This window comes from Gossypium arboreum, chromosome 6 (assembly GCF_025698485.1).
Source record: "Gossypium arboreum isolate Shixiya-1 chromosome 6, ASM2569848v2, whole genome shotgun sequence".
In the NCBI taxonomy this organism is placed as follows: Eukaryota; Viridiplantae; Streptophyta; class Magnoliopsida; order Malvales; family Malvaceae; genus Gossypium; species Gossypium arboreum.
Genome location: NC_069075.1, coordinates 130,793,330 through 130,819,001, shown reverse-complemented (window position 1 = coordinate 130,819,001; position 25,672 = coordinate 130,793,330). Strand labels below are relative to the sequence as shown.

Genomic DNA, 25,672 nt, shown 5'->3' with positions numbered 1-25,672 from the left:
TAAGGACAAAAAATAATATTAAAATATTTTTCTAACTCAAATTTGTGGTCTTAAAACCACTATTTTGACTAGGTTCTAAACCGGGCTATTACAAAATATGAAAGTTTAATGATAGATTTTAATGTTTTGTAAAGTGATTTTTTACAAAAATGTCAAATAGGGATTAAATCGAGAAAACTATGAATTGAGGGGTTAAAATGTGAAATAAATGAAAAATATGGGCTGCTTGGGGCACTATGGTAATTCTGCCAAGCATGGGTTAAATTGAATTTTTCAAATTTCTTGTATTTGTGAAATAGGGACTAAATTGAATAGCTGTGAAAGTTTAGAGGCTAAAGTGTAAAAATGCCCAAATGTTTATTTTTGGATGAAATTGAATGAATAAGTGATTAAATGAGTTAATTTTGAATACACATAGATCAAGAAAAGAGGAACTCAGACTTAGATTGAGGCAAGAACAAAGTACTCAATTAATCAGCTAGTTTCGTTGTTTCTACGACTGAGGTAAGTTCGTAGGTGTTCATTTCATTATAAATGAATTTTATATGCTTTGAGATTGTATAAAATGTGTTTATGAGATTGCCGATAATGTTTGAATTGTGAATAAGACTATACGGAAGTGTTCAACGATGAAATTGAAAAAACTTCTCAGTTAAATTTTAAGTATAGTGAAGATAATAATGTAATGTCATTAAGTTAATGCATTGGCTTCGGGCCATGATATCGGCACTTCAGGTGCGAATAATACCTTGATTTGGCTATGGACCATGGTATAGGTACTTTGGGATAAGTTACCTTGATTTGGCTACGGGCCATGGTATAGGTATTTATCGATTGTGATTCGTGAGTGACCGATTTCTATCACTAATGGTACAAGGGATAAAATAATGACTTGTTTAAGGAAAAGATTAATACGGGTTGATACAGGTATGTACAGAACCTATTTGAGCATTGCGTTGAGAAAGATTAATGAGATGTTAATGAATCATGTTTTGAGACATGATAGAAAGGTTTGTGTTAATGAGATATTGTTTTTGTAATGTGTATAAGATTGAATTATATTTATTTAGCGAATTGAATTGCTTAATTACAAACTTACTAAGCTATGAATCTTACTTTGTGTTATTTGTCTATGTTTTACAGATAATCAAAGCTAGCTTGGACTTGAGAATTTGTTAGGAGCAACCTCACACTATTGATCATTTGTTGGTACTTTTGAAGCTTGTATATATGGTATATGGCATGTATAGGCTAGTGTCATTTTGGTATGTTTTGAACTATGATGTTAGCCATGTGATTTGGCTTGTTAATGACGTAAATGTTGATATGTTTTAGCCAATTAAATTGGCTTAATTTAATTTTCTTGATAAGTGATATATGTGATGTAAATAATGCCTTTATATGTTGGCTTGTTTTGGTATGTTTGCCATAGTGGTAGATATAGTTAAATGGATGTTGTTTTAGTTAGTTATCAATGTTTGAGTAATGGTAAATTGTGATGATTTTGGCATAATGATCTGGTATAATTTGAATATGGAAATGATTTGTTATGTATATGTTTTGGTGGGTTTCGGTTGTTTATAAATGACTTGAAACTGTACCAAATAGATTGATTTATATGCATGATTGTAGGGTGGCAAATTGGCTTTTCAAATGGCTTATTTTTGTCCACACGGGCGTGTGTGTCTTGGCCGTGTGTCCCCTAGGTAGCCCTACGAACATAAGTCAGTCTCGAGCACAGGCTAGATACATGGACATGTGGTTGGCCATGTGACCCAAGTCAGTAAACCCTCCAGTTTTCCCACGGCCAATACGCACGAGCGTGTCTCCGACCGTATGGTGCAAGTTAGTATGTAAGCTTTGTTTTCACACGGCTTAGGACACGGGCATGTCTGGTAGCCGTTTGAGGCACACGGGCTGCTTACACAGGTGTGTGACCTAGGAATGTAAAATTTTTCTAAGTGTTCGAATTTTTTTTTATATGTGATTGGTTTAGTCCCGAACCATTATTAATCATATTTTAAAGTCTCGTAGAACCTTATAAGGGACAATGTGAATGTGTGCGAATGGTTTTTGATAATGAATGTATAAATGTATGTGAATGGGATGTGTTATTTCGTAATGCCTTGTAACCCCTTTTCCAGCGACGGATACAAGTTAGGGGTGGTACATTTTATTAGTATCAGAGCTACGTTTTAGTCGATTTTAGGACTAACGTGGCGTGTGAGAGTCTAGCTATACATGCCATATATATATAAATTGTGATAGTGTGATGATTCCTGACTGTTAAAATGTGTTTTTATATAGTAAATAGATCTTGAACAAGCCATAGCTGATGATGTGGAAAGCAATGCACCTGCTCTCGTTCAAGGGGCAGTGCCGGCCAATTCTAGGCCTATTTCTAGTAGTCAGGGAGGAGAGGCTAAGCAAACCTTCTTCTAAATGATGACTAAGTGGTTCACGGAATTCGTACAAATGAATCCGGCTGCTCAACAACCTCTACCCCCACCTATTCCTCAACAAGTTCTAATTGTGCCGCAAGTGATAGATCCAATCCAATTGAGTCAGCCACCTGTTGATAAGGTTCGGAAACACAGGGCTGAGGAATTCCGAGCTACAATTGTTGATGATGCTGAGAGAGCTGAGTTTTGGCTCGAGAACACTATCAGAGTATTCAATTAATTATCCTGTACTTCGAAAGAATGTGTCAAGTGTGTGGTATCTTTACTCAGAGATAATGCATATCACTGGTAGAAAATGTTGACATCGGTGGTTCCTAGTGAACGGGTCACCTGGGAGTTCTTTCAATTTGAATTCTAAAAGAAGTACATAAGTCAAAGATTTCTCGATCAGAAACATAAAGAGTTTCTAGAGTTGAACTAGGACCGAATGGCTGTGATCGAGTAAGAAAGAGAATTTGGATGTTTGAGTAAATACGCTAAAAAATACATTTCTACTGAAGAGACTATGTGTAAGCGGTTCATTGATGGGTTGAATGAAAATATAAAGCTATTAGCTGGAATTCTGGAAATTAAACAATTCGTTGGTTTAGTTGAAAAAGCTTGTAAAGCTGAAGATCTCAGTAAAGAAAAGAGGAAAGCAGATTCAGAGGCTAGAAACACTAGAAAAAGATTGATGAATAAGCTGTATCAGTCTTCATCAAAGAAATTCAAAGATTCGTATAATCGTTCGAATGTTTCAATGGGATATTTAAACAAGGATCGTGTTAAACAACACTCTAGTTCTAAAGCTTAAGCTACATCAGTAGCTAGTGTTGGTAGTGTGAGAGACAATAAACCTGAATGTCAGCATTGTGAACAGTGAAATTTTAGAGAATGCTGGATCAAAAGAAATAAAGCTTGTTACAAATGCGGATCGTTGGATCATTTTATGCGAGTGATAAACCGTAATTTGTACATATTTTTATCCCATGCTTAGCACATTTATGGATGATTTCTGCTTAGATTTGGTGAATTTGATGCTCCTAATCCTTTAATTTCATATTTTATACTTAGGTGAGCATAGGAGAGTAAAAAGAGCGAGAAATGGGCCAAAAATGGAGAAAATGGACCCACATAGGAAATCAACATGGCCTGGACTTCCTCACACGGGTAAGCCACACGGCCGTGTCCATTTGCCAGGATCAAAGCACGACTTACATGGGTAGACTACACGCCCGTGCCTATTTAACAGCCTTGACCACGGGCTGGAGCAATCACACACGGGCGTGTCCCTATCAAGCACAAGTATAGTCCTATTCGGAAAAGGCCACTTTTGAGGGCTCTTAGGCATTCAAAAGCCTATTTAAACACCTGATGAGGCACTTAGAACACACACATGGAGTAGGAGGCAAGGATTACTCAAGGGAAGCCAATTGATCCATTTCAGAAGCCGGATTCATCGTCAAGACTAAAGATCTCCCTTCAATTTCCATTCAGGGGTTTTGGGTTTTCTTTATGTTTTGTATTCATTATTCTTCTGAGGTGTTTTCTTTTATAATTATGAATTAAACCCCCTAAATACCTAAGGGGAATAAAACCTAAGATGGATCTTGTTATTATTATTTGAATTGCATGATAAATATTTGACTTGTTCTTAATTATGTGTTCTTAATTCTTGTCTTAATATTCCAGGATATTGGTTCAAGTTAATGTGCTTATTCAGAGGAGAAAAAGTCCCTGTCTAAGAGTAAATTTGTCGTAATTAAGCGGAGTTGATTGCACGCCTAGAGATAGGGTGACAAGATTTTGTCGGATTAGGGTGAAACCTAATAAGGGGATTCATAGATCGAGTTAATGCAACACTAGGGCGTTAATTAGAAAGAGATTTCAATTAATCAACCTAGGGTTAGCTGTTATTAGTCTCGAGAGAGATAATAATATAACATAGGGATTTCTACGGATCAAGTCAAATGAATAAATCATCTGATTTAGAGTCAAATGACAAGTGAAGTCTAGGTGGATTTTCCTTGGGTATTGTCTTAATCAATCCAAAAGCTTTTTCCCAATTTCTCACTGTGCACTCTTAGTTTAGTTAATTAGTTTAGATAAACAAATCCCTTAATTTTTAGGCTAGATAATAAAAAGAAAGTAATTACTAGTACTCTTGGTTCCTTTGGTTTCGACAATCCGGTCTTGCTAAAGCTATACTACTGTTCGATAGGTACACTTGTCTTCATCGTGATAATAGTTAGTTTCAAGAACGATTAATTATAAATTTTTAAAACCCGTCGCGAATATCACATATCAAGTTTTTTGTGCTGCTTCTGGGGAACTAAGATATTAGGAACACTCGATTTTTATTACTTTAGCCATTTTACTTTATTTGCAACTTAAATTTTTATTTTCTTTTTTAATTTTTCTTTTATTTGCTCCTAGTAGGTTTTTATAGTGTATGACTAGAAGAAACCCTTCGGGACCATTACTGTTTGATAGTGAGATCTATCGCACAGTTCATAGAAACTGAAGAGAAATAAGGCAAAGCTTAAGATACATAGAGGAAGAGTAAGAGGACGATATTCACACCAAAACCGAGGAGATGGCTGAAAACCAGGAAAATTTGCTACCTTCTACGATGCTGTTAATCAGAATCTTACTCCACGTACTATGTATGATTATGCTAAACCTTCTTTAACAAGAATTGAATCGAGCATAGTTAGGCCTGCTGTTGCTGCAAATAATTTTGAACTGAAACCTAACACAATTCAAATGATCCAACAGTTTGTTCAGTTTGATGGTTTGCAGGACGAGGACCCAAACACTCATTTGGCAAATTTGTTAGAGTTTTGCGACACTTTTAAAATCAATGGCATTTCTGATGATGCCATTCGCCTTCAGTTATTCCCTTTTTCATTGAGAAACAAAGCTAAACAGTGGTTGAACTCGTTACCACGAGGGTCAATCGCTACTTGGGAACAAATGACCGAAAAAATTTTATTAAAATATTTTTTACCATCTAAAATAGCCAAATTACGTAATGATATCTCTTATTTTGTGCAGATGGATTTAGAAACACTCTGTGATGCATGGGAGAGATACAAGGACCTTTTAAGAAGATGCCCTCACCATTGGTTACCATTCTAGCTACAGGTTCAAACGTTTAATAATGGCCTGAATCCTTCGACTAGATAGATGATTGATGCAACTGCTGAAGGAACTATCAATAATAAGACACTTGAGGATGCTTATGAATTTATAGAAGAGATGTCACTGAATAATTATCAGTGGCAAGTCATGAGAACAAAAGCCAGCATTTTTAATGTCGATTCGATCACCATGCTCTCTAATCAGGTAGAACTTTTGAATAGAAAAATTGACGGTTTTCTTGGTTCTTCACAGGTTCACCCAGTAATGCAGTGCGATGCAAGTGGAGGTGGATCCAGCAATTTAGAATACCCACCCTATGGCCACAACATAGAGAACGAGCAGTTAAATGACATGGGTAATAATCCTCGATCTCAAAATAATCCTTATAGTAACACTTACAATGCAGGTTGGAGAAACCACCTAAATTTTTCATGGGGAGGCCAAGGAAATCAGAGACCACCACCACCTCCAAGCTTCCGACAACCACCCTACCAACAAGAGAAAAAACTGAACCTTGAGGAGATGCTAACAAAATTCATCTCGGTGTCAGAAACTCATTTTCAGAATACTGAGACAGCACTTAAGAATCAACAAGCGTCGATCCAAGGGCTCGAAACTCAGATAGGCCAGCTCACTAAATTGATATTTGAATGACCACAAGGTAGCCTGTCGAGTAACACTGAATCTAACCTAAGGGAGCAGCTCAATGCAATTACCATTCAAGATGAGGAAGGGTTAGTTGCACCTAAACCAGAACTGAGGCAAGAAACTGTGGTAAGTAAAGGTAAAGGTGAGGTGGACCACAATGACCAAAAACAGGTAAGTAAAGAATACAAACCATGTGTACCATACACAAATGTGACAAGGAAAGACCACTCAGACAAACAATTCAGAGAATTCCTTAAACTTTTAAAGAAATTACATAATAACTTACCGTTCATTGAAGCTCTTTTGCAGATGCCAAACGCAGTCAAATTCTAAAGGAGCTTTTAACAAGTAAACGGAAGTTGGATGAGGCGTCGCATGTAGAACTAAATGCGGTTTGCTCAGCCATACTATAGAATAAGCTGGCCAATAAATTAGAAGATCCAGGGAGTTTTACGATTCCTTGTTTAATTGGTAGCTTAGATGTTAATAATGCTTTGGCTGATTTAGGGGCTAGTATCAATGTCATGTCTTATAAAATGTTTAAACAACTAGGTCTTGGGAAACCCAAACAAACTAGGATGAGTATTCAATTAGCCGATAAAACAATCAGATTTCCTAGGGGTATCATTGAAGATGTACTCATTAAAATTGACAAATTTATATTCCCAGTTGATTTCGTTGTTCTAGACATAGGAGGCCCTTTTTAACAACTGCTAGAACAATAATAAGTAGCACTTCGAAAATTGAAAGTGGTTGTATAAATCATACTATTAAAACTGATCATGTGGTGAAACCTACTTTGCAGGAAACAGGTTCAGAGAACACACCTGAGCCATGTTTATAGTAATGAAAAAAGACCTATCTATGAAGAACGAAAGCTACAAATCAATGAACTAGATGAATGGCAGACACATAAACCGAGGACACACGATAAATCAAAACTGCGCCATGACGAGCTCAATATCTCACCAAATCAACTTAAGGTTGGAGACAAAGTACTATTAGATGTAGCAGACCCTCGTATTGCCACTTCTAAACCTAGCGGAGCAATCCCTCTTACGGTATTTAGTATTTTACCATATGCTATAGTCGAGGAAATTCATCCCAAATTTGGCACTTTTAAGGTAAACAGTACTCGTCTTAAAGTTTATGTTGATAAAATTGATAGCAGGGATAAGGTGTGTAAACTCCTCGCACCACCATGACCATACAACAGAAAGGTAAGTCGAGCTTAGACTATAAATAAGCACTTCTCGGGAGGAAACCCAAGCACTAACGATGTTAACTTCTTTAAAATTTTAGTTTTTGATATCTAATCACTAACTGAGTCGTTGAAACACAGGTTTTCTAATCCACACGGTTGGGCACACGGGCGTGCCTTAGGTCGTGCTCACACCACGGGAGGAGACACAACCGTGCGACATGGCCGTGTGAAAACAGGGAAAATTTTTTCCTTAACACGGGAAGCGATAAGTTGCCACGGCTGTGCGACGTGGCTGTGGCGAAGTCTGTCAAACCAACATGGGTGTGCGACACACTCGTGTCTATAAACCATGGTTGAAACTGAAAATTTAGCACGGGCGTGTCACACGCCCTTGCCCATCAACCGTGCTCAAGATTGATAAAATACCACGGGCATAGAAATCCATACACGGGCGTGAGAGAAGTGAACAAAGTAGAACACGGTCGTGCGATACGGCAGTGTGCACCACACGCCCAAGGAACACGGGCATAGGCCAAATGCCAAATGTGCCCAAATTTAAAAATCACGAAACACACGGCATGCCTGTGTGCCCCAAAATCTATATATACCCCTCACTATTCATCACTCCTTCCCCAAAATCCCTAACCCTAGCTACTGCAACTTCACACACCCCACCTGCTACGCCCGTGTGTCGACCATAGCACCACTTTCGGTGACCTAAAGCTCCTCCCACTTGCGTTTGTTCATTTTTTTCCCTCTATTCTCTTCATTATTTTATTTATTTCATTATATTTTGTTTTATTTTGAGTAAATAATCATGGTTGTAATAATAGAATACTTATGCTCTTTGTTAAGAAATTTGTCATCTTAGTCAATACATTTTGCTACATTCATCCATTTTTCTTGTTTCCATAGATTTCATGCTTACCCACACCATATTTGAAACTCATCAAACCCACATGCATTCATTCACTAGATATTTCTATTAGCATTACTGTCGTAGTCCTATTCATAATAATGACTTGATATATCTGGTTTGGTTGCTTTAGTATATTTTTCATCTAGTACGTGAGCCCCATGAAATATTCTTATTTAGTTTTAACACGCGTACATTCTTGGGGAATATCTAACTTTGGCTTTTCATTGTAGGTATACAATGTCAACCTCACATGGTAAGAAGACCGCTGTCCCTGCCTCGAAGAAGAGGAAAGGAGCAGTGTCATCCTCGGGTCCTACTTTGGAGATTAGGCACCTGTTCCTCCAGTTTTCCTTGGGACCCCAAGAGGAACTATTTCAGATATTACGGGCCCGACCCCTAGGTGTGGGCCACTCTATTGACTAGGTTGCACTTGAACAAATTCAAATGGCTGATGCGGTCCAAGCCCTCCTGATGACTGACCCGTGGGGGCTCTTCTTTGAAATCATCGAGCCGACATACCTTAAGCTCACAATGAAACTCTGTTCGACCTTTCATCTTTAGGTCGTCATGACAAACTTCGACGATCGTGGAATAGTTCCGCCTTGGTGGTCTAGAGTGCCAGTTGAGCGTACCGGAGTTTGGAATTACACTAGGGCTGTACACGGAGGAGTTCATAGATGACAATGAACTCGACACCTTCCATCGCTACATCCACTACTCTCCCTCAAAGTGCTGGAAGGACCTCGTCCTGCCTCAGCCACTTATGATCCTAGCCGCTCTAAGGCATCAGCCCTCGCCCCATCCCTGCGATCTTACACACCATCTTGGCCCACACTCTGATAGGATAGCGAGAGAGCACTTGTGTCGTCAACACTCACGACGCCTATTTCTTATGGAGCATGGCGAATGGGCACATCGTCGACCTTGCCCATTTCATTACCCTCGCCATCCGCCATCAGACAAAGCGGCATAGGAGAGGAGTCATCTCTATCGAGCCCTATGTGACTCGATTGCCTCGGCACTTCGGGCTCCTCAACATAGTGGCACAATTATCCTCGCTCACTCTCATCGGCCAGATGTCCCCACAGGGTATCTCGAGCATGCTACGCATGAGGATGATTAAGAAACGACGTAAAACCTACCCTCCTTAGTACCGCCTCGTCCAGTCCATTGAGGAAGAGGACCTAGAGGACATTACAGATAATGTCCCTTTACGTCATGAGGACCCACCGTCTCAGCCACTACCCATCCATTGTCTAGTTCATGTGGTGGCTTCATACTTTGACATCTTTAAGCGCCTTACTCAATTTGAGCAGCAATGTTTTTAGCGCTTTGATCACATTGATGCTACTCTTCATCAGATTTGATCACATCTCATCACCACCACCACCTCGCGAACCATCCGGTGATGACGATTTATAAAGAGCTCTAAAGCTCATCATCACTTAGGAACTAAAAAATCCACTAGAAAAGGTTCTCCACGACTTCCATGTCCTGCTCGACCACGGCCATAGCTACTACCAGATATAATATTCTTTTAGCGCAAGACTTAGGGACTAATGAACCTCTACCACCACCGGAGTATCCTCCTCCACTCTCATCATTTCCCTGGTCGATTATTCTCTATAACTCCAATTCAAGGAGTTCATTCATCATTCAGGAAGTTTCACTTCTTTCCCTATCTTATGATTATATATCTATATTTTTCAATATATTTATCTTTGTACATTGAGGGCAATGTACATCTTAAGTGTGGAGGGGTCTTTTATATCATCGTCAGAAATCTCTAAATTGTGTCTTTTTCTCACGTGAATCACTCATATCACTATTAGAATGAATTTTAATTAATCTATGATTTTTATTGATATGTCTTGAATTAAAACATACGCATTTATGCATTGATTGTTTAAACTTTAAGACATTAGGAAATCAAGCATGATAAGTTGATTTTTGAGAATTAAAAACTTTTAGGTTGTTTCCCTAAGTTTAGATATTATCTTGAGTTTAAATTCACAAGTTTAAACATCAAAAAGACATAGTTTCTGTGAGATCTTGAGCCTTTAGAGCATGTTTTCTTTCTTCCATGCTCACTTTTATTATGAGTGTGTCATTATTGATTTGTTATTTTAGAACTTGCTTGATTATACATGTCAAGACCACACCATTTGATTTAATATGTTGAGATGATAAAGGAACTTAGGTTTAACCCACTCACTCCACAAAAGCCTACCTTCATAATTAACCCTTAGTGAACCCCTTTGAGCCTAACAAGCCATTAATTAATTTAACCCCAATATTAACCCATAACCTATTATTGTTGAAATCTGCTAATTTGATCCCTATTTTTGTCGATATTTGATTTGAATTAATTGCTTCGCTATGTTTTATTCTTCGTTGCAATAATTAAGTTTTATGTTATTTGACTTGTTCTTAAAAAAAAACAATACTTACATACATATTAGTAGTAATTCATCATTTTTTTAGCTTGAGTGTTAATTCCATATTCTGAGAAGAAGCTCACTTGTATTCAACTGATAATTAATTATTTTTCTAGTTAGGTGATTTTTTTGCAATTCAATCTCGATTCTAACCTTTTCTTTTAGCTTGTGACTACACCCCCTAACCAAAGCCATGTTACAACCCTCTAAAGACCTTTTTGATTGATGTATCATCTCAATATATAGTGGTGGAGATTTTATTTTCATGCAAACCTATGGTAATTGTAACACCCCGAACCCGAGACCATCGCCGGTGTCGGACACGAGGGGTTAGCAAGCCAAGTTCACTTGTTTTGCCCATCCATTGGACATTTCCAGTCAGGCTGGAAAAACTGCGTCACTGTCGCCTTAAAAATCATATCTCGAGTTTCAAAACTCAGAAACTGGTTTCGTAAATTTTCCCTGAATTTAGACTCATATATCCATCCATGGATTTATTTCTAGAATTTTTTTGTCGGGCCAATTGGTACAGTTTATTAGTTAAAGTCACCCATGTTACAGGGATCGACTGCTCTGACCTTCGCGCGGTATAACTTGAATATCTCTCTGTACAGGGCTTTAATGCTGGTGCCGTTTGTTTCTAATGAAACTAGACTCAAAATGGAATCTGTACATATAAGGTATGTCTCCTAATTATTTCTGGATAATTTATAGTAAATTTTTAAAGTTGCAACAGGGAACCCAGAAACCGTTCTGGCCCTGTCTCACAATAGCTTTAATATCTCTTAACATGTAACTCCTATGACCATTTCGTTTCTTCCATATGAAAATAGACTCATCAATGTTCATTTACATAGCTGATTCACTATTTAATACCATTCCTACAAATTTTGGTGATTTTTCACATTCACGTTACTGCAGCTGGCAGCATCTGTTTTTAAGGCAGGTCTTACCTATTTTGTAGTCTCCATGAACCAACTAGTCTTGCCTTACATAGGTCCACATATGATCATTTTAACCATGCCAATGGCTGATCATGTGACCAACATTCCAATTTCCAATTCATAGTCACATCATGGCACCATATATATATATACAAACCGCAAATAGTTTAAGTTGATACTTCACTATTACGAGCCATTTTCGCATGGCCGTACACATATACATCATAACATATTTAAACCAACAAGTGGTAGTCCTATACATGCCATTTCAAGTTCAACCAAGAATTTATACCAAAATGGGGGCTTGATAGTGTGGATGACTTCGACTTCAACGATCCCGAATCCGATTGCTATCGAGAAATCTAGAAAACCGAGAGCCAAAGCAATGAGTAAGCATTTTTATGCTTAGTAAGTCTCAAGGAATATAATCAACTCTAATTACAGCAATACATTCACATAGTTAAATGCATCATTTCATTAATGCACATTCACATAATCATACTTACTTCACCATCCCAACTCTTATGTTCATACACAAATAACGGCTTCATTAAGGCCGATAACTCGTTCCATCATAGGAGCGGATATTCACACGCTCTTACTCCTAGCGCCAAAAGCACACACCGCACTTACCTTGTCATTGGGAAATTTCACAAGTGCATTAGCTGAAATTTTCCAGCAAGCTTATAATTTTCAAATCACATACCTTCGAGTTTAACCGGATGTTGCTACTCGATCAATCGCCTTCGGGACATAGCCCGTTATGGTAACCCGCACCAAGGCCTCACGGACTTAACCCGGATATCACGATTTGCACAAATGCCTTCGGGTCTTAGCCCGGATAGAATGACTCGCACGAATGCCTTCGGGTCTTAGCCCGGATGTAGCCACTAGCACAATTGCCTTCGGGTCTTAACCCGGTTATAATTTCCAGCATAATTGTCTTCGGGGCTTAGCCCGGATATCAATCAATTTCTCATTCACACATACATCAATAATCATTGGACATACATATTTATTTTCGTTACTAAGGCTCAAACACAATTATAATCACTAACATAATCGCCTTCGGGACTTAGCCCGTATCATTCAATACTCATACACACATAAATCAATAATCAATACATCCATATTTCATTCCACATAATTCAAGTAAGGTCACTTCTTGAGGACTTACCTCGGATGTTGTCGAACGGCTTTTACGGCTATTCGATCACTTTTTCCTTCCCCTTGTCCAATTGTGGCCCTCTTAGCTCTTGAGCTAATTCAAACAAATTCAATTTATCAAAACCTCATTGTGCTAGCTTATGGCCGAATATGACAAGGAATTTAAATGGTCATATGGCCACCCTTTAGCTTGAATACACAATGGTCATGCACATTTTATACTACATCAAGCAATTCAATACAATTTATTCGAGCATCAAGGAAAAGCTAAGGCCTTCAATAGGCTACCCAAGGCCGAATATACTTGTCCATGTTGAGGCCAATTATGCACTTAATACCACACAAAAACAGCATGCATTTTACTAGTTAATGCTTTGCATATTGTAGCTCAAAACTTACAATATAGCATCAAGCACTCATATGTGTGCTAGGCCGAATGTGCTTACAATTTCACAATTATTCTTCAACATCTTCTTCTTTAAACAAACTTATTCATCACTTCCTTCATAATCAAAACATCATGTGCAAACATATATATACATATATGAGCATGGCGAATTTCAAGGTGTCCATAGCCATCCAAAACACAAATTTTAACTAACATGCAAGAAGCATGAACCATGCTCATGAATGCATCATGGCGAATATGACAATCATGCTCCTTTTCAACTTCAATCATGATAAAACAAAAGAAAGCTCAAAATCTTACTCAAGAGTAGACAATCCATCATTGCATGCATCATCGTCAAGCTTCACACTTAGCATGCAATGGCTTTATCACCATAACAACTTTGGCCAAATACCATTTCCATGGCTTAACAAAGATTTGAGCCATGGCTAACATGCACATCAAGTTAGCAACCAAAACATGCATGAAACTCCTAACACAACCTCATACATACCTTAATCTTGATGCAAACTTAGCCAAATCTCCTTCTAGATCTCTTCCAAACCAAGCATGAAGCAAAATCCTCCTTCTTCCTTAGTTTTGGCTCAAAGAAAGGATGAACAAAATTTTTTCTTTCCTTCTCTACAACTCACGGCAATGGGGGATTACCACACTCACACACATTTTTTTTCATTTTTTATCACCCATACACCTTTGTTTATTATTTCACCCTAATGCACCAACAAAACATGTTTCATGACATGTTTAGCCCATCCTCCTTGTCATGGCCGCCACCACCTATAAAGGGGAATTTGACATGCAAGTCCATTATTTTGCATGCATGCTTTAATTAGTCATCACACATTTCCTATCATACTTTCAAAGTTCATTACTAAGTCCTTTCTTGTGGAATTCACCCTTATAACACTAAATCAATCATCATAAAATGTCATACATGAGCACACACATATTATAGGCATCAAAATAAATTTTTAATTATTTTTATGCCTCGGTTTTGTGGTCCCGAGACCACCTTCCGACTAGGGTCAATTTTGGGCTGTCACAACTCTCCCCACTTAAGAAATTTTCGTCCCAAAATCTTACCGTAAATAGGTTTGGATATCGCTCTTTCATAGAGTTCTCGGTCTCCCAAGTAGCTTCTTCTATCCCGTGCTTGAGCCATAACACTTTTACTAGCGGAACCCGCTTGTTTCACAACTCTTTCACTTCTCGTGATAGGATACTAATCGGTTCTTCCTCATAACTCATATTAGCTTGAATTTCAATTTCGATGGACTAATCACGTGCGATGGATCGGATCTATAGCGTCAAGCATCGAAACGTGAAAGACATCGTGAACCCTTTCGAGTTCGGGGGCAAAATCAAACGATATGCCACCGGATCGACTCGCCGGATATCTCATATGGCCCAACGAACCTCGGGCTCAACTTGCCCTTACGGTACAATCGAGTATCTTTTTCCAAGGCGATACCTTGAGAAACACTTTATCACCCACCGATACTCGATATCCTTACGCTTCAGTCCGCGTCGACTTCGGCGATCGGAGGCTATCTTCGACTTTCACGGATTACTTTCACTTTCTCGCTCATCCCTAATCAAATCCACCCGAAAATCTTGCTTTCACCGAGCTCAATCCAAAACAATGGTGTACGGCATTTACGATCGCATAAGGCCTCGTAGGGTGCCATCTTAATACTTGATTGAAAGTCGTTGTTGTAAGCGAATTCAATCAACGGCAAATACCGCTCCCATGAACCACTAAACTCGAGGACGCAAGATCTTAACATATCCTCAAGTATCTGAATTATCCGCCGGATTGACCATCGGTTTGGGGGTGAAAGGTGGTGCTGAAATACAACTTGGTACCCAAAGCTTCTTGCAACTTTTTCCAAAATCGCGAGGTAAATCTCGGATCTCTATCCGACACGATGGAAATAGGCACCCGTGTAATCTCACAACCGAGAAACGTACAATTCAGCTAATTTGTCCATTGAAAATCCGACGATGGGGACAAAGTGGGCCAACTTAGTCAATCGATCTACCACGACCCAAACCGCATCCTTCTTACTTGGTCGACAATGGCGGTCGGATACAAAGTCCATTGTGACTCGATCCCATTTCCACTCGGGTATCGTGATTGGTGAAGTAATCCTCAAGGCACTGATGTTCCGCTTTCACTTGTTGACATATTAAACATCTCAAACAAAGTCGGAGATGTCTCGCTTCATACCATACCACCAAAACCGACGCTTCAAATCATTGTACATCTTCGTACTCCCGGGTGGATTGCCATTCGCTACAATGGGCTTCATTCAATTATCGAAATGAGTTCAATTCTTTGGAACACACAGATGACTTTGAACCTCAAACAATCGTCATCATCGATTTGAAACTCAATCCTTGTTCGAACACACTCAAATTTCGCTTTTGCGCCCAACTCGTCGTCGACTTTCTCGAGCTTCTCGAATTTGATGTATCAATAGTGGTTTGGCTTTCAATTCAGCTACTAACACACTATCGGATCAAATGATAAGTGCACGCTCATCGCTCGTAAGCGAATAATGATTTACGACTCAAGGCATCCGCAACCACATTCGCCTTTCCCGGTGATAGTCAATGACCAGCTCGTAATCCTTTAACACTCGAGCCAATGTCTTTGTCGCAGATTTAAGTCTCTTTGGATCATCAAATATTTGAGACTTTTGTGATCCGAGTATACATGGCACCTTTCACCAAATAAGTAATGTCGCCAAATCTTTAAGGCGAATACGATGGCGCCAATTCGAGATCATGAGTCGGATAATTTTTCTCATGTGGCTTTAATTGCCTCGACGCGCAGGCCACAACTCGACCTTCTTGCATTAATACGCAACCTAACCCAAGTAGAGAGGCGTCGCTATAGATGACAAACTCTTTGCGGACTCGGGTTGCACTAGAATTGGGGCTTCATCAAATAAGTTTTCAGTTGATCGAAACTTTTTGGCATTTCTCCATCCATTCGAACTTAACATCCTTTTGGAGTAAGCCGTCATCGGCGTGGCTATCGTTGAGAAGCCTTTACAAATCGTCGGTAATAACCAAGAAGCCCCAAAAAGCTCGAACCTCGAATATTTCTGAGGCTTCCAATTAAGTATGGCTGAAATTTTATTTGGGTCGACTCGAATACCCGATGCAGATACCACATGACCCAAGAAGCTAACCTCTCTTAACCGTAACTCACACTTTCTCAACTTAGCATATAATTGCTTATCCCGTAAAATTTGCAAAGACTAACCGCAGTGTTCAAAGATGTTCGGTCTCATTTCTTGAATAGACCAAGATGTCATCAATGAACACGACTACTAATCGATCCAAATATGGTCTAAAGATCCGATTCATTAAATCCATAAATACCGTAGGGCATTAGTGAGCCCAAACGGCATCACTAGGAACTCATAGTGACCATATCTCGCTCAAGGCGGTCTTGGGTACGTCCAATCTCGGATTCGCAATTGATAATAGCCCGATCTCAAATCTATTTTCGAGAACACCGAGGTCCTTTAGTTGATCGAACAAGTCATCGATACGTGGCAACGGATATTTGTTCTTTATTGTCGCTTATTAAGTCGACGATAATCGATGCACAACCGCATGGTTCCATCCTTCTTTTCACAAACAACACTAGCGCACCCAAAGGCGAAAAACTCAAGCGAGCAAAACCTCTATCCACCAATTCTTGCAATCGAGCTTCCAACTCCTTTAATTCCGTTGGTGCCATACGATACGGAGCTATCGAAATTGAGTGGTACCGGTACCAATTGATGCCAAATTCTATTTCCCGAACAGTGGTAAACCCAATTCTTCGTGGAAAACATCCGGATATTCACAAACCACGGGCACAGATTCGGGTTTCTTTTTGATTCCTTGTCATCGAGCACGACGCAAGGTACGCCGCACTCTTTTCTTACATATTTTCGGGCCAACATTGCCGATATTACAAATGGCAACCCTTTAAGTCCGTAGACTTAACCCAAATTATCTCGTTATTCGCGTACCTCAAATCGATAGTCTTGCTTTTGCAATTTACGACCGCATCGTGCATGGTCAACCCATCCAAACCAAGAATAACGTCGAATTCATCGAACGGCAAAAGCATCAAGTCCGCCGGGAAACAAGAACCTCGGAACACTAGGGGACTTTTCTTGCACACTTTGTTGACAAGCACGTAATGACCCAAGGGTTTGACACCCGAATTACAAACTCAAGAGACTCAATAGGCAAAGTCTTCTCGATGCTAAGGTTTCACATATATAAGATTGAGTAGAACCAGGGTCAATCAAAGCAATCACATTAGTATTGAAAAGAGTGAAAGCACCGTAATGACATCCGGAGAGGCAAAGATCCTCGGCGTGCGCGTATGGCATAAGTCCTCGCAGAGCACGAGCCTCGGATCTGATGGTAGCATCTCTAGATCCTCTCTGACCGCCACTGACATTGCCCATATTTCTAGGTGGCCTACCTCGAGCAGTGGTAGCACCCGAGTTTCCACTCTGACTCACATTCTATTCAAGCATCCTCGGGCAATCCTTCCTAAAGTGGTCGGCCGATCCACACTTATAGCAGGAGCGATCACGAAACCAACAGCTCCCCGAATGCCATTTGCCACAATGTTGACACTCGCCTCTCTCGGCGATCATTCCCACCATCGGCGATCGAAATGACTCGTGTGGTCACAGGGGTCGATCGCGTCCTCGCCTAGAAAAGCCCAAAGCGCCTCTAGACCGGTTCACATCATCTCGAAATCTCTTGATTGCTGTTGAAGAGACTTTCCGAGGACCTCTTCGAATTCTCCAGTTCCCACATCAGCTTTTTGTTTCTCCTTTCTAAGCTCTTCGACTTTACAAGCTCGCTCAACAAGTACTACGATCTCTCGATTTCGAGAATGCCAACGAACATCCTTATATCATCATTCAGCCCATCCTCAAGCGTTTACACATAATAGCTTCGGACGAAATGCATTCTCGCCAGACGGCTAAGCCTTACAAATTTTCGCTCATAGTCGGTAACCGACATAGAACCTTGCTTAAGATCAAGAAATTCCTTCGCTTTTGGTCGATGAATCTCGATCGATATACTTTTTTTTTTTTTGGAACTTGGTTTGAAATAATTCCCAAGTCACTTGCTCTCTAGGTACCAAAGAAGTCGAGTACTCCACCAATAGTAGGTGGAATCACGTAGCAAGGAGATGGTACACTTTAAGCACTCATCGGTGTACAAGATAGCTCATCGAGCACCGGATAGTGTTGTCCAACCAAAATTCAGCTCGCTCGCATCATCATCATCCGTAGCTTTAAATTCAGTGGCCCCATGTTTTCAATCCTATCGATGGGGCTTACTTGACCTTATTTGGTCGATTCTTACGGAGGTATTGTAGGTGCGGGGTTGCATTTGTCGGGAATGGAGGTTGTGGGACAGCCGTGTTAGTTCGAATGTATTGATTAAACCATTCGCTCATCACACTATAAAAGGCTTGCCTAGCCTCATCATTCGGATTGCTGGCCATAGGTTGAGAGTCCGCGGTGCTGTCCCTTGTGCGGGAGTAGGCGCCACACTCTCCACATCACCAGCTATTGCTCGGTTGGGATCGGATCCATTGCTATAAACAAACTCAAAGTCAAATTGTCGAAATCACCACACTATCGATTCATCATTTAATGGCATGTATAGCTAGACCCCAAACACCTCACGGTAGTCCTAGAATCGACTAAACCGTGGCTCGATACCAATAAAATTGTAACACCCGAACCCGAGACCATCGCCGTGTCGGACACGAGGGTTAGCAAGCCAAGTTCACTTGTTTTGCCCATCCATTGGACATTTCCAACAGGCTGGAAAAACTGCGTCACCGTCGCCTTTAAAAATCATATCTCGAGTTTCAAAACTCGAAACTGGTTTCGTAAATTTTCCCTGAATTTAGACTCATATATCCATCCATGGATTTATTTCTAGAATTTTTTTGTCGGGCCAATTGGTACAGTTTATTAGTTAAAGTCATCCATGTTACAGGGATCGACTGCTCTGACCTTCGCGCGGTATAACTTGAATATCTCTCTGTACAGGGCTTTAATGTTGGTGCCGTTTGTTTCTAATGAAACTAGACTCAAAATGGAATCTGTACATATAAGGTATGTCTCCTAATTATTTCTGGATAATTTATAGTAAATTTTAAAGTTGCAACAGGGAACCCAGAAACCGTTCTGGCCCTGTCTCACAATAGCTTTAATATCTCTTAACATGTAACTCCTATGACCATTTCGTTTCTTCCATATGAAAATAGACTCATCAATGTTCATTTACATAGCTGATTCACTATTTAATACCATTCCTACAAATTTTGGTGATTTTTCACATTCACGTTACTGCAGCTGGCAGCATCTGTTTTAAGGTGTCTTACCTATTTTGTAGTCTCCATGAACCAACTAGTCTTGCCTTACATAGGTCCACATATGATCATTTTAACCATGCCAATGGCTGATCATGTGACCAACATTCCAATTTCCAATTCATAGTCACATCATGACACCATATATATATATACAAACCGCAAATAGTTTAAGTTGATACTTCACTATTACGAGCCATTTTCGCATGGCCGCATACATATACATCATAACATATTTAAACCAACAAGTGGTAGTCCTATACATGCCATTTCAAGTTCAACCAAGAATTTATACCAAAATGGGGGCTTGATAGTGTGGATGACTTCGACTTCAACGATCCCGAATCCGATTGCTATTGAGCGAAATCTAGAAAACCGAGAGCCAAAGCGGTGAGTAAGCATTTTATGCTTAGTAAGTCTCAAGGAATATAATCAACTCTAATTACAGCAATACATTCACATAGTTAAATGCATCATTTCATTAATGCACATTCACATAATCATACTTACTTCACCATCCCAACTCTTATGTTCATACACAAATAACGGCTTCATTAAGGCCGATAACTCGTTCCATCATAGGAGCGGATATTCACACGCTCTTACTCCTAGCGCGCAAAGCACACACCGCACTTACCTTGTCATTGGGAAATTTCACAAGTGCATTAGCTGAAATTTTCCAGCAAGCTTATAATTTTCAAATCACATACCTTCGAGTTTAACCGGATGTTGCTACTCGATCAATCGCCTTGGGACATAGCCCGGTTATGGTAACCCGCACCAAGGCCTCACGGACTTAACCCGGATATCACGATTTGCACAAATGCCTTGGTCTTAGCCCGGATAGAATGACTTCGCACGAATGCCTTCGGTCTTAGCCGGATGTAGCCACTAGCACAATTGCCTTCGGTCTTAACCCGTTATAATTTCCAGCATAATTGTCTTCGGGCTTAGCCCGGATATCAATCAATTTCTCATTCACACATACATCAATAATCATTGGACATACATATTTATTTTCGTTACTAAGGCTCAAACACAATTATAATCACTAACATAATCGCCTTCGGACTTAGCCCGTATCATTCAATACTCATACACACATAAATCAATAATCAATACATCCATATTTCATTCCACATAATTCAAGTAAGGTCACTTCTTGAGGACTTACCTCGGATGTTGTCGAACGGCTTTTACGGCTATTCGATCACTTTTTCCTTCCCTTGTCCAATTGTGGCCCTCTTAGCTCTTGAGCTAATTCAAACAAATTCAATTTATCAAAACCTCATTGTGCTAGCTTATGGCGAATATGACAAGGAATTTAAATGGTCATATGGCCACCCTTTAGCTTGAATACACAATGGTCATGCACATTTTATACTACATCAAGCAATTCAATACAATTTATTCGAGCATCAAGGAAAAGCTAAGGCCTTCAATAGGCTACCCAAGGCCGAATATACTTGTCCATGTTGAGGCCAATTATGCACTTAATACCACACAAAAACAGCATGCATTTTACTAGTTAATGCTTTGCATATTGTAGCTCAAAACTTACAATATAGCATCAAGCACTCATATGTGTGCTAGGCCGAATGTGCTTACAATTTCACAATTATTCTTCAACATCTTCTTCTTTAAACAAACTTATTCATCACTTCCTTCATAATCAAAACATCATGTGCAAACATATATATACATATATGAGCATGGCTGAATTTCAAGGTGTCCATAGCCATCCAAAACACAAATTTTAACTAACATGCAAGAAGCATGAACCATGCTCATGAATGCATCATGGCGAATATGACAATCATGCTCCTTTTCAACTTCAATCATGATAAAACAAAAGAAAGCTCAAAATCTTACTCAAGAGTAGACAATCCATCATTGCATGCATCATCATCAAGCTTCACACTTAGCATGCAATGGCTTTATCACCATAACAACTTTGGCCAAATACCATTTCCATGGCTTAACAAAGATTTGAGCCATGGCTAACATGCACATCAAGTTAGCAACCAAAACATGCATGAAACTCCTAACACAACCTCATACATACCTTAATCTTGATGCAAACTTAGCCAAATCTCCTTCTAGATCTCTTCCAAACCAAGCATGAAGCAAAAATCCTCCTTCTTCCTTAGTTTTGGCTCAAAGAAAGGATGAACAAAATTTTTTCTTTCCTTCTCTACAACTCACGGCAATGGGGGATTACCACACTCACACACATTTTTTTTTCATTTTTTATCACCCATACACCTTTGTTTATTATTTCACCCTAATGCACCAACAAAACATGTTTCATGACATGTTTAGCCCATCCTCCCTTGTCATGGCCGCCACCACCTATAAAAGGGGAATTTGACATGCAAGTCCATTATTTTGCATGCATGCTTTAATTAGTCATCACACATTTCCTTATCATACTTTCAAAGTTCATTACTAAGTCCTTTCTTGTGGAATTCACCCTTATAACACTAAATCAATCATCATAAAATGTCATACATGAGCACACACATATTATAGGCATCAAAATAAATTTTTAATTATTTTTATGCCTCGGTTTTGTGGTCCTGAGACCACCTTCCGACTAGGGTCAATTTTGGGCTGTCACAGTAATAACTTTTCATATTGACTAATGAGTGCTTTATTTGATGTCCTTAAACACTTCAAGTGATTTGAGTGAACCTTTAGTGAGGATGTTAAACTCTGTGATATTTTGATCAAAGGTGATTACCTAGATGAGGGGGGACACCTATGTTTTCATGATAAAATGCTCAACTTGGAATGTTTGAAACTTTGATGTACTTTTAGTTGAATTTTCAATGTATGATTACTTATGATTTACTTTGAGATATTATTGATAGAGATTATAGATTGAGAGGAATTTATTTTGATTGCGAGTTGAGGATTTTGCTTGAGGACAAGTAAACGCTTAAGTGTGGGGGTATTTGATAAACCGTAATTTATACTATTTTTATCTTATGCTTAGCACATTTATGGATGATTTCTCCTTAGATTTGGTGAATTTGATGCTCCTAATCCTTTAATTTCATGTTTTATACTTAGGTGAGCATATGAGAGTAAAAAGAGCGAGAAACGGGCCGAAAAAGGAGAAAATGGACCATATGAGAAATCAACACGGCCTGGACTTCCTCACACGAGTAAGCCACACGGCCGTGTCGATTTGGCAGGATCGAAGCAAGACTTACACGGGTAGAATACACGCCCGTCCCTATTTAACAGCCTTGACCTCGGGCTAGAGCAATCGCACACGGGCGTGTCACATGGGCTTGTACCTGTCAAGCCCAGGTATAGTCCTATTCAGAAAAGGCCACTTTTGAGGGATCTTAGGCATTCAGAAGCCTATTTAAACACCTGAGGAGGCACTTAGAACACACACATGGAGTAGGAGGCAAGGAATTACTCAAGGGAAGCCAATTGATCCATTTCAGTAGCTGGATTCATCGTCAGACTGAAGATCTCCCTTCAATTTCCATTCAGGGGTTTTGAGTTTTCTTTATGTTTTGTATTATTATTCTTCTGAGATGTTTTCTTTTATAATTATGAACTAAACCCCCTAAATACCTAAGGGGAGTTAAACCTAAGACAGATCTTGTTATTATTATTTGAATTGCATGATAAATATTTGACTTGTTCTTAATTATGTGTTCTTAATTCTTGTCTTAATATTCCAGGATATTGGTTCAAGTTAATGCACTTATTCAGAGCAGCAAAAGCCCCTGTCTAAGAGTAAATTTGTCATAATTAAGCGGAGTTGATTGCACGTCTAGAGATAGGGTGACAAGATTTTACCGTATTAGGGTGAAACCTAATAAGGGGATCCATAGATCGAGTTAATGCAACACTAGGGCATTAATTAAAAAGAGATTTCAATTAATCAACCTAGGGTTAGACGTTATTAGTCTCGAGAGAAATAATAATATAACTTAGGGATTTCTACGGATCAAGTCAAATGAATAAATCATCTGATTCAGAGTCAAATGACAAGTGAAGTCTAGGTAGATTTTTCCTTGGGTATTGTCTTAATCAATCCAAAAGCTTTTTCCCAATTTCTCTCTGTGCACTCTTAGTTTAGTTAATTAGTTTAGACAAACAAATCCCTTAAATTTTAGGCTAGATAATAAAAAAAAGTAATTACTAGTACTCTTAGTTCATTTGGGTTCAACAATCCGGTCTTGCTAAAGCTATACTACTGTTCGATAGGTACACTTGCCTTCGTCGTGATAATAGTTAGTTTCAAGAACGATTAATTATAAATTTTTAAAACCTGTCGTGAATATCACGTATCAACAAGATTGTCCAGAGTTGATAGAAAAAGAGGAGGTTCAGAACACGAGGCCAAATAACACTATAGCTAGAGGTAGACCACCTAGAAATACGAGAAATGTGAATGGTGGTAGAGGTGTGACACGAGATACTATTACGAGATTTGATACTAGAGCACCTGCCTGAGCCTATGCTATTAGCGCTCGTGAGGAAGCGTCATCACCAGATGTTATAATTGGTACTTTTATTCTCTATGATACTAAAGTTATTGCATTGATAGATCCAGGATCAACTCATTCGTATATATGTGTGAACTTAGTATCCAGTAAGACTTTTCCTGTAGAGTCTACTGAATTTTTAATTACAGTATCGAACCCCTTAGGCAGGTGTGTTTTGGTTGATAACGTGTGCAAGAATTTTCCGTTGATGATTCGGGATAATTACTTTCCGACTGATTTGATGTTGTTGTCATTCGAAGAGTTTGACATAATCCTAGGTATGGATTGGCTAACGTTGCATGATGCTGTTGTGAATTGCAAAATGAAGATGATTGATTTGAGATGTTAAAATAATGAGATTATCCGAATTGAGTCAAATGATTTTAATGGTTTGCCAGCCGTGATTTCATCGATGCTAGCTCAGAAATATATAAGAAAGGGTTGGAGAAGATTATTTTGCGTATGTGCTTGATATGAAAATGACTAAAGAGAAGATTGAATCAATGTCAGTAGTGTGTGAATGTCCAGATGTGTTTTCTGAAGAGTTACCGAGATTACCACCGATCCGAGAGGTTGAATTTGGCATTGAGTTAATGCTGGGTACGACGCCGATATCAATAGATTCGTACAGAATGGCTCCAACAGAGTTAAAAGAATTAAAAGCTCAGTTACGAGAATTAACCGATAGAGGATTTGTATGACCGAGTTTCTTGCCGTCGGGTGCTCCTGTGTTGTTTTTGAAAAAGAAAGACGGAGCTATGATATTGTGCATCAATTATTGACAACTCAATAAAGTGGCGATCAAGAACAAATATCCACTACCGCAAATTGATGTTTTGTTTGTGTAACACCCTAGACCCAGCCCAGAAGTTAGGCCCAAATCTGGCGTGTCACATTAAAGTGTTTTTCGGAAACCATGTTTTCATTAGAAACCCTTCTTATTTAAAATGTAGTACATTGAAACTTATTAATTTTATTACCAAAATTCCTTTTTGGGTTGCGGAAGCTAATTTTAAAAGTATCTGATTTACGAAAACTTGATGTTTAAAAGTTAAGTTGCAGAAACGTAGTGTTTTGAAAATAGTTGTTGTTTTGGAAAACCATGTTCTACTTCTAACAATTATAAAACATAGTAGATAAAATCCCAAAGTTTAAAATAAAAACCAGAATTAAGAGAGGCCTTATTACAACTCAAATAAAAAATGCGTAATAGTAAATAAACAAATCTGAAAACATAAGTAGTGTGTGGCCATCTTCGAGTCCCTCACAATGCCAATCCACCTATCACTGGGGAATACCTGCACAGTTAATAACGGGGTGAGTTTACGAAAACTCAGTGTGTATTCCCCCAGCATCCAAACAGTCAGTCAAAAATAGTGTTTAGAACCAATCTGGGCTTGAGCCTTATTCAGTAACCAGACAG

The 25,672-nt window shown here is 39.1% G+C and overlaps 1 non-coding gene across 1 annotated transcript; it reads right to left on the bottom strand.

Annotated features, from left to right (window-relative positions):
- Nucleotides 1–5,465: 5,465 nt before the first annotated feature.
- Nucleotides 5,466–5,572, bottom strand: LOC128294485 (small nucleolar RNA R71). Its single transcript, XR_008284795.1, has one exon. It is a non-coding gene; the product is annotated as a small nucleolar RNA R71 (small nucleolar RNA).
- Between the last annotated feature and the right edge of the window lie 20,100 nt (nt 5,573–25,672).